This window comes from Ochotona princeps, unplaced genomic scaffold, assembly GCF_030435755.1.
Source record: "Ochotona princeps isolate mOchPri1 unplaced genomic scaffold, mOchPri1.hap1 HAP1_SCAFFOLD_3548, whole genome shotgun sequence".
NCBI lineage: Eukaryota > Metazoa > Chordata > Mammalia > Lagomorpha > Ochotonidae > Ochotona > Ochotona princeps.
The window spans coordinates 6,134-18,260 of record NW_026697505.1 but is presented as its reverse complement, the minus strand read 5'-3'; positions in this window follow the sequence as shown (position 1 = coordinate 18,260).

Genomic DNA, 12,127 nt, shown 5'->3' with positions numbered 1-12,127 from the left:
AGAAAACAACGGCCTGACGCTACAAGAAACATAAGAGCCTAGAGACAAGAGCGTGGCTAGAGATATATGTGAGAGACAGCAACAGCTGGACTTAACGCAACACTTCTTTTCTTGGATAGTGACACATTCTCTGATATACTTCATTTGCCGCCGTTCTTTACTTCACCGTATAGTGTACAGCGCTCACAAGAATTGAGGTTACCCTTAGGCTAACGTGGGTGACTGTAATAGTGGTTCATTCATAAGCTCGCCTAAGCAGCTCGCCGCAGCTCACGAGGACACTAGTAAGCGTAGATATACGAATGCGCAGATATGCACTGCTTGCAAAACACAGTGCGGGTAGAAGGAGAAGCTACGGACCCGCGTGGGCAGCCGGGGTATCAATAAGCACGACGGAACACGGCGGGAGTAGAGAAAGAACACGCGGACATGCTTGAGAGGCGGAGACAGTATACGTTTGGGCAGGGAGCAAATATATATAGACCATTTTGATAAAAGGGTTCTGCTCACACAAGTAGAAGACGCCGAATGCGGAAAAAGCACAAGAAAGTGAGATTCGATCAAAGGTTCCATGAAAGCAATCCACATCTGATTTGATCTCTGTTTCAGGAGATACAAGAAGACAGCTACACTTCCAAACAACTGGATATAGCAATGTGTCGTTGTAAGTAGTTGAAGGAGAGAAGCAGAGCAGCTTGCTTAAGAGCCTGTGTCTACATATGTATGTAGTTACTAGTTTCTAAGCAGTTAGGAAAACAGTGTCGAAAACGACTAGTAAACCGGTATCTGCTGCTTCCCACAAACGACATCGAGGCCCCTCGACCCCTTGACCCCGAAAGCACTAATCTAACTACAGACCGTGGTCCGCTGTTGTGGCTTCTAGTCACAAGCAAGGAGGAATGAGTAGTTCAACGTATGGTTTTTTGTAGTAGGTGCTGCGATAGGGAAGGATGAGAGCTGGGCGACAGACAGTAGTGAGGGCGCATGGAAATTGTCGTGCCGCTCCACATTCGCATATGATCAAAAAGGAGAGACAGCGTGACGAAAGAGGAGGTTGTTTCTGCTGAGATACTCTTCCAGGTCGAGGTCGATACCATAAGAGGACTATACGTTAGGAAGCATCCAGTGGCCGGACGGAATTAAAGCCACGAAACGGTGTGATTGTTTGCTCTGTACTGGCTGGGTGGGGGCGCGGAACAAACAGCGTCTGTTTCTGCACATGTGTGGAACAATACACGCAGGCTACTATAGCTCTATTTTATTCTAGATAAATATGTGTGTACCTACATCAGATACTCGTATACATTCCTAGGAAGAGGACCGGAAGTGAAATCTTCCTCGTGTGTGCTTTTACGGAAGGTGATCTCCCTGTGTAGAGAGAAGAATTAATACAGACGTCACTTTTGTAACGCAGAGACGAGGTCCAGCCGGCCCCTCCTCAACTGCGCACTGCGATTGTTAGTAGAGTTGTGCTGCAGAGAGGACAACTAAAAGAGATATTGTTGTGACTTAAACTGTCGTGAATGGGTATTATTACTATGAGGAGGCATGTATAGGTGACTCGTTGCTACAAGAGAAATAATATAGGGAAACTGTGAGTGAGGACGCTGCCAGTAGGCGCCGAACACAAGAGAGCATATCTACTAGTGATTCCCCTGCTGCGCGTCAGAAAAGAGTCGTTTGCTACTAGTAGTAGTAGTACTGGACATGCTACATAAGGTATGAACAAGATAGTACCGTGAGTCAATAAATTTACATGAAAAGGCAGACAAGAGAGAGGACGAGTGAGTGTCACCTATAATACAAAGAGACAACACACAGAGTGTGCAACGCTGTGCAGACATGCTGCGAAGCGGTACGTAAGAGAAATGACGTCGATGTGAATGACGCTTACTGAAAAGAAACACACAACGCGGCTAGACGTGAAGTCGCTCCGGAGAGACAACTTACAAAGAGATATATAGCAGTGCTCAAAGCAGACAAAACAAAGCACAACGACACCATGCAACGAGATAGAGAAACAAGCTGTGTTTGAACAACGGATGCAAAGAGGGCAGCAAGAGCAAGAGCACCTGTTTATTCAAACACACTGAAGAACACGATCACTACGAGGAAGTATTATTATTACGAAGGACTCTGTGTGTGTGTGTGTGTGCAAATACATACTTCTTCCTTCAGTTCAGCATCAACCTCTTCAGGGGTAACCATGTTTATAAGCATCATGACAGGACTCTTGATGACGGAGGGGGATGGAGGTAACGGCTTCGCCTCTTCATTTTCAGAACTAGTAGCAGTCGTAGACTCACTGCCTTTGGTATCACCAGCGCCATGTTGACTACTCGTATTGGGCCCTCCCCCATTTACCGCAGCTCCTGATGCCGTCGAACCTCCAGTTGTTTCTGTCGTAGTCATATTCTTCGAGCCACTGCCCGCACTCGTCGGTGGACCAGCAGCGGTGGCGGCACTGGTAGTAGCGGGTGTAGTGGGAGAAGTAGTAGTAGTAGCTGGCGTAACACCCGCAGTCCCTCCTCCTCCTCCTGCTGCTGCTGCTGCTCCCGGTAATGTCTGAGTCCCCGTAAGTGCAGCAAGACCGGCGGGTACACCAGCCGGAGCAGCTGTTAAACCTGAAGGCACTGGGGCACCTGCTGCTGCTGTTCCTCCTGCTGTTGTAACTGAAGAGATACCCGGCGTGCCTGCTGCCTGACCTGCTGCACCAACGCCTGCCCCTAATGTTCCGGGTAGAGCAGCTCCCACTGCTGTTGCATTGGCACCAGTTGCAGCACTCTGCAGATTCATAGCAGCAGCTGCCTGCCCCAGTGGCGCTGCAGCTAATGGAGATATACCGAGACCAGCAGCCATGCCTCCGAGCCCTAAATTATATCCTGCTGCTGCTAATGGACTCACAACATTCTGAGCTGCAGCTGCTGGTGAATTGCGCATCGCTGTTGCAAAATTGACTTTTAGCTGCTTTCCTGCAAGGAAGACACACGCCAAACAGATAATATCCACATCCATTCTCAAAGCTACTATATATTATCAAAACGAAAAATCACATCACACTGGTAGAATGGGAAACATACAAGTCGAAACGAGACACACAGAACAAGATTTCACCGTAAAGACGTAAAACAAAATAAGCAGGTGATACCCACATCGGCTCTACGTGCCGACGCATTACAGCAAAACGTATGATTAACAGCTACATACACACCAACATCCTACACAAAGGTAATGAAGCTTTTGCTACAGCAGCAGCTTCTTCTATGAAATAATGCCAATAATACCCGCCGCCGTACATACATAAAGCGCCCAAATGTCATCAGCTTTTCCCTTTCTCTCTCCTCCACCTTCGCGTGCAACGTTCAGTGCATTTGTACACAAGTGTTCTACACTGCGTACAAAACAGGGGTTCTGAGCTCCAAGCTGTAGACGACTTCAAGGTCGTTACTAACCGAAGGAGGTGATATAATACACACACACACAGACACTTGCACACACTCTTATACAAACTCCGCGAGCACGTATGGGCACGCGCGTAGTCTCTCCTTGAGCCGAAACCTGCACGTGTTTCACAACGACGTTCACCAATTCCAATGAAAAGACTTCGCTCCTTCTCAAAAGCCCAAGAATGAGACACCAAAACCCATGAAAGCAGCCACGATTGTTATCCACGCTACCTTATAAACATGTGTTCTACATTATTACCTCCCACTCCAAGTCGTTCACTGCAATATGAACGCGCTGTGGAAATATATTTGTGACCCTGTGGTATAAGAATACCTGCCGATTCAGGCAGTAAAGACGTGTGTAGCATGCGACATATGCTGCTCTTTCGGAGCCCTAACTGTTTCCACGTCTTCTCGAGATGAGGTAAGTATATCACGAGATACTTGCCACTTAAACGCTATGCACCGCAACACAAGAGTATGCAGTACACACAATCGTAATTTATAACCACCCACTTCCCCTAAATATGTACATATATATGTAAATATCTACGGCATAGACATGTGTCTTCCGCAACATCCAGTACTTCATACAGATACAAAAAGAAAGACGTGTGTGTAATGTTGCCTGTCATTTTAATGTAGCCACGCTGAACACACATATGCACGATGTTTTTGCCATCTATTATCTACATGGTATTACAAACATGCGCACCTGAAGACGAGTTACCCCTACATACGTACACGTTTTGAAGACACGTCTATTATATAGCCTCTCACTGGATATATAGGCAATACAGCAATATGTTCTGGGGTATGTGCCAGCTTCTAATATTTTCGCGGTACAGACACACATATTCAATCACCTAGCAATTCATATATGTATATATACAGGGTAGAGCTATACACACGCTACAACCTCTGCCGTCTGAAACCTACGAGGTAAAGCAATACGGATTAGAGTCCCTGACGCGTGGTATGAACGCGGTACAAACACGTGATACGTGCATCGAATTCCCCTCCACTACATAAATATAATCAGCGACGAAGACGCGTATCGTATATATTGTACACGGTGCCATTTGATATTTACGGGGTATAAACTCACTGGCACTTCGCATCTACGCACTAGTAGTAATATGTGAAGGAATAGAACCACATCACTTACTATTCAGAGGCGTACTGTGTGAACATGAATATGTGAATGAGATACATATGTTGTTATATTACCTGCAAGTGAAAGCCCCACTCAACGTTTCGAAGCCGTCGACAATACATGTTGCCTAGTAGCATGTGCATTCATGACATTACTGCCGCTCAGTACCGTCTTTCAATACGCTATAAACAGCAGGTAGAGACAATAATAGGTGTACTATACAGATTACCTCCCAATCTCGAAAGCATTCATTGATTCATTGGCAAGTTCCGCAGCTTCAGCGGTGTTACGAATCTGTCGGCTACACGCTCGACATGTGTATGACACCGCGTGTGCCACTTAGTGTTGTTCTTCACACGAGAGAAGCACGAGGGACAGAGGACATGTGCATTCCATATTATTACCTGCCACTTCGAAGCCATTCATTGTTTCAATGGCAAGTTTCGCAGCTTCAGGGGTGGCGTACTCAATGAAACCGTAGCCACGGTGCTGTTGCGGGTTCTCTTGTGAAGGCAGCAGCTGACAGCTGAGAATTGGACCGAAAACAACAAAGATTTTCTGGAGAATAGACAGCCACAGAGACAACAAACACACAAACACACAACACCAGAGAACAAATGCAGTATTCAGTACTTCTGTCTCTTTTATTGTACTAGGCAAATACTATTTATGGAGCCTACTGCACACACACGTACACACATCCACACACAGGTACGCATATCCACACACACGTAGACGTACTGTCATCACATGCGTCAGGCTGCCACGATCCCAACAGGATGTGTGGCGACCGTCTACCGGCGCTTCGCGCCACCAGAGGCACTGAACAACCATACTTTCACGAACGTACTGGTGTGAAAGCGTGCACTAGTGCTACTACTACTACTCCCGCACAACAATAGCAACAACACATCCACTAATGCTCTGGTAAGAAAGGGTGAAATACCGCATCCCCCACACCCCCCCCCCCAGACAAGCGCGGTGAAAACTGAGACTGCGTAAAGAGATCTTCAGCAGGTCTTGCCATGAAGTCACTTCGAAACGGAGATATCCAACCGAGAAAAGAAACCTGCCAAAAAATTCCCAACGCCACAAAACATGTGTATACGAGTGGTGGTGGTAGTTATACGAGTAGTAATGGTCCGTCTACAGCTTCACGTTATTTCCACTAGAAAAGTGCTGCATACTCCCAGAAGCAATAAGAATGAGCACCCGCCTTTTCCTTCATTTTGTCACTCAAACGCTGTTGTTAACAGAAGCAGTAACCTTCCTGATTCGTATGCGTACAGAGACGTCCTACGGGCCTCACATAAGTCTCTGTAATACACTCACGCACAGCTCATCTGTGATGACTTATACACCACTGCAGTATGACGTTAACAATTACCATCTCGCAGTACAGCGCCCACTACAGTTTCATATTGTATAACGTATCAAAATATCACACTCCTCGGGTCTTGTCTGTTTCATCGCATGCGAGCACATATATATATACCTTTAAACATTTGATATAAAGTCTTCAGTAGAAATGTGCTTACTAATTTATGTCTCACGTGAAGTAATGGTATCACTATTACTCATGTTCCCTTCCTACTCTTGTACACATGCAATGACGCATATATAACGAACTGCTTTGAAAAACGAGGATAGACTTCTTTCATTCAAAAGGAGTGATGCATTTGCCTATCAATGAAACTTGCTGCGCCAACACATGCTGAGCAGAAACATCTGCTATATAACAAGGGACAAGAGCATGTAGATATTATGTATTAAGAGAGAGAAGCCAACACGAGAGCACGTAGACATACAGTATAAAGAGAGGCCAACACAGCTGAAGCAGTAGAAGAATGTAGGAATCTACACTCCCGTCTGACAGCTACGCTTTCGAATCTGCTGCCCACAGTAGACACAAACAGGCGGTGATTGTGTGTGTCTACCACAGACATGCAAACCGGCAGATGTACCAAGAGATAAGGACATATACTCGAATCATTTACTCGGTCGCCATCCTATTCCGCACATACGCACCCACTACACATTATACACACACAAAAAAAATTACGAGGTCGAACCACAAGGCTAGCTAGCCAACGCAACCTGGGTACAGCGGGCACGAAAAGGTGGTGACTTTGCGTCTACATATATGCAAACCACAAACGCTTGACGAGAGAAATCATAAATATATACGATATTGATCAACTGTTGCTCATTAGCCCATGTACATACAGAGCTACAGTAACTGCTATATAAGGGAAGGATACGCGCAAAAAACTTTCATCCCCCCCAGCCAGACAGATATGTAAGTCCTTTATCGCTGTATGCCCAATACATACTCGCTCCGGTGTACCTCTACGCAGACACTATATCGTGTCTATATACATATATATCAGGTGGTAGTTTCTTTATATTTGAGATAGACACACTCTGTGTATATATACATATATATCATGTATATATATATGTATATGTATTCCTCTTAAAGACAGACGCTCTGTATATACACATATATATAGAGCGTGTATGTATATATGTATCTCTGTGTATTGATATTTTATGATTCACGTGCTTCAACAAGAAGTTTCACAGCTAAAAAGACACTAGGCAATTCGTGACATGCATACGCACGTGAGCATCGTTTGCAACCCCACGTACCCCCAACACAATGTTATATATCCATACATCCACTTCTAGAGACATATATATACATATGTGCGTATATGGGAAGTGGTATATATAATATTTTTGTTAACTTGTGCATATGTAGAAACGCGGACGCGAGGTGGCACTACTAAACGCGTAGAAGATATTGTCATCACAGTATACCACTAAAACACCGGGAGGGTTGCTCTTACCGAGAGCTAATCGAAGGCAGACGGTCGCTACTATTACTACTACACAAAGAAAAGAACAACACCTCTCTCTTACACAACCAATGAGGGACCACTAGCGAGCGTGAGGAAGAAAGAAAATGCTTTATATATAATATATTAGCGTACTTTTAAATCTTCAGAAGAAAAGCCGAAGGGTACATTTCCAATATAAACGCGATTATTTGCCACTTGTTGCTGCTGTTGTACGAGCTGCTGATGAACCATCTGCTGATCCGGCGTCATAACAGCAGTCTGATTTGTGGCGAGGAGACCCGCTATAAAGCAACCGACAACACAACCACACACACACACACACACAAAACAACGACTATGCACCATGCGACAGCAACAAGAACACCATTGTAAGGCATGTACACATACACCCTGTACCAATATATCAACACTACACAGACCACCCATACACATACTCACACATACATTATGTATGTGCACACGTACACACACCCCCACAGACCATGCCACACACACACACACGGGTCTCTTATTACGAGACGAGAGGTACATTTTTACCCACGTTTGAAGTCTTTACCTGGAAGAACAAGAGGAGAGAGCAACAGGCGACAAGAAGACAAAGAACGAAAAATGCAACTGGTAGAGGAGTTAGATGCGATGTGACCTTCCATGCTGAGAGCCCTCCGCACGAAAAACACCGCAGCAACACATCGGAGCAACGGCACGCAATGACAGCAACCGAAGGTTTAGAAAAACAAGAACAGCAACAGCAAATCAGTTTCATTCGTTACGCTTGAGTGCAGACTGTTTACCGCACGTACACAAATCGTTTCGCAAGCGCCAGGCGCGCAGAGTAGATGGCCACAGAAAAGGAGTCTTCTAAGTTGAAAATATCCAGCCATGTGCAGCATCCTCATTCTACTGCTACTCCTATCTTTGCTATCTAGGCCTTCTTTTCTTTTGAGCATATTAGTGTCTAGAATTTTAAACCATATATAGATGTTCATATATTCTCCTTTTTATTCTACTGAACGTATCTGTGTAACTGATACTTTGTCACCCTGTTTAAAGTATATATGTGTGTATATATGTGTAACTGTGTATATATTTAATTTTACTGTTGTACATATGTATCTATATACCTTCTCTTCATAAGCGTATACACGTGTTAATTATTATATCACTGAACGTATGTATCTGTTTGAAAATTTCCTCTTATTTTCATGAACGTATATATATGTATGTACAGCTTCTCTTGTTTTACAATGCCTCTGATCTGTAGTGAATCTGCGAAAAGGCGCCATCGAAAGAGCAGCCAACAGATTCACGCACATATATTGACCACAACACCCCAGGTTTGCAGTAGTACACAACCGAATATGACAACTGAGACGGCACAATATTTATATATATATATATGTACACGACGACAGCCGAGAGCACGAGAGAGAGAAAGAAAAAGACACAACACACAGAGAAAATCCAGCAGATGTATACGCAGGCAGCAGCACATGTATATTTCTCTTTGTCAAATTGACGCTGTGCGAGAGATCGCCTACCAAACATGAAACACTCAACATGCAGTCGTCTTCCTACTTGTTGCGTTTATTCAACATACATACCAGCAGCAGCTAATGTACATAGTGCGATCTTTCATAGAATGAGGTTGTACGAGAGAAACTGCTCACAAACATAAGACCCACAACATTCAATCGTTCTCCTACGTGCTTACTGCCCAATGTGTTGTAACTGTCGTCACGTGTACACTCAGAAACTCCTCCCTACTCTCTGCTTATACCACAAACGCTGTACAGAAATATATATATATACATACACACACACATGTTTACACATATATACATACATACACATGTATGAAGCATGCAGAGTACATATATTTGCATGATATATAAATACAGCAAATACGCACATAATGCATGTATCAACAGAATAGACGTGCACTTGTTACCTGTCTTAGTAGAAGAACAAACATGCACGTAGTGCACATATGAATGCGGCAGACATGCACAACAACAGAAAAGACAAACATGTTCTGTAGTACTACTTTGTTTTTAAAAAAAAATATATATGAACGTCATATACATTTACGAAGACGACAAACATACACGTACGTATTATGAGAACAACTACCTGACGAAAGAAGAAAAAAAAAGCACTAGACATCACACACCACACCGCTACACACATTCTCTCCATACTTGCAAAGCGACCATGCATATGTAAAAGTGTTTTGCGCTGTAACACACACTCACATATATGTAACGAAGCCATATAATCATCTCTCTGCGGGCACCATACACTAAGAATACACACAGCAGTCGGCAGCGAACAGTACTTCATACACATGTATAAAAATGTACAAATACAAACCAATGTGCATGCAGTGGGACGACTCAATACCTTTCTGCTTTATTTATACAAAGCAAATTCTTTACACGTACATATACATGGATATATATATATATATGGATGTACACACGTACACGTTCGCGCGCAATGATACAGACAAATACCTCTTCTCTTCCGTACGCCCAAACAAGTTACGAGACGAATATTAGAACATTGTACTTGGGAATACCTATATATATGTGTACATATATGTAGATACATTATGAAACTACGAACATATACGCGTACGTCCACAATAACACAGAGAGAGGCAGCCTGCAGACACGCTGGGCAGAAGCACGCAACGTATACAAAGACTTGGGAGATGGTAGCCTCCACACAATACAACTGTGCACGTCCGTCTTCATAATTAACTTCCTTCCGCCCGCCCCTTCTGGTCTTATCAAATATAATGCTCCATCCACAGTGTGACCAGAACAGACAGCCTCTAAGTGACGCAGGCAACTGCATATCTTGATTTTTGAAAGATTGCTGAGAAATATACGCACGCTGGCTCTGCCTAGGTGCTTTGCTTTTTACTCTTTCTTCTGGCTGAACAGGCGACCATGGTCAGAAAGTTTGAAAAAGACCGTGTGTGCCGTCCTCTCCCACACATATGTGCAAGTGCGGCGGCTAGCACTCTACTACATTCTCTGCTGTATGCTACGAAACTGTCTATTTCATTTTCATTCCCCTTTCACTCTCCTCCCTAGAAATCAACATCTCCGTTACTGTGCACTTGTTCTTGTTGCTATGAGACACTTTGTCTCTGCGAATTAGAACCCTCTACCACTCCTTCTCCGTTATTACCACAACCACCACCACTACTGCTACACGCTCCTTTGCATAAGTGTTCTTGTATATAAACGCACATATATATACATATGAATCAATCGAATCTCTGTTATGTAATGACTATGAATAAACCTCGTTATCTGTAATGCACTGTTCGCTGCTAGACTTTTCCAACATTCGCAACAAGCCGTAGTAAGGGTCATTATTCACACACACACACACACACTCCTACTACCACACGCGCTGTGTGGCCGACAATCACTTGTAATTTGGCAGTGTTTCCTCTTCCCCTTCCCTCCTCGCTGAATGCTGACACGTCGCCACACAAAGCACAAGAAGTGTTCTGCTGTAGTCAACACTGATCCTGTTACTTCCCCCCTCACGGATGCTGAGCACACACACACCAGTTGCCCCACACGTACCCATTTATGACACCAAAAGCCTCACAACATGAAATTCCATAAATCCCTCCTTTTGATGAGAATGACAAGGTTCTGGTAGTAACACTACAAGGTTGTCCGTGAAGAAGAGCGTAAATAAAGAAGAAACTGATTCAGCAAGGACGTCGCTACGATCATAGACACTCTCGCTGTCTCTCACAGAAACACAGACAGACACTCTACTGCACACACGTAAGACTGCGCCGTCCGTGTGAAGACAACATCTTTGCTGGGATGCATGTTCTCATATATGTTCGACACTGTGGCCCCCACTTCTCTCTGACGCCTCGCCCAATCCCCTCGCCCAAGTGCCCCAAGTGCACACACACACCCACCCTGCAAAGCGCAGATACACCCACCCACCAGTGCAAACACCTACAAACCTCCTACCAATGCCTGTACATAACCAATAACACTCATCAGTGCCTGGACGTACTGCTCACCATCCGTCGATGCCTTTGCATACTCACCACCCCTCAATGACTGTACATGTCCACCAACAACGCGTAACGCGTACACAACTACACCTATCAATGCGTACCCATATTCACCCGTCAACGCGGATACATATCCAGCCAGACACGCGTACACATACCCGTCCACCAAAGCCTGCACATGCCTACCCATCAATGCATACACATATCCACCCATCGATGCCTAGACGACATATCCACTTCTCACTGCATATGCATATCCATCCAGCAATGCGTGAACGCACGCAACCCAATCAGCAATGAGTATACATACCCGACCGTACAAGCGTGTACATCCCTAACCATGGATGTGGATACATACCTAAACAACAACCTGCATACATACCCACCCGGTATTGCGTATAGAGGCTCACTCAGCACTTCGTATATATGCTCACCCACCAATGCGTATACATATCTCCCCAACAATATGTATACATACGGACCACCAATATGTGTACAAAGGCCCCCACCAATTACGTTTATTTGGAATGGCTAAAGACTCCTTCATGAAATATAATACACGTCTTTCTACACGTGTGATGCGACGATGAGCGTGCAGTGT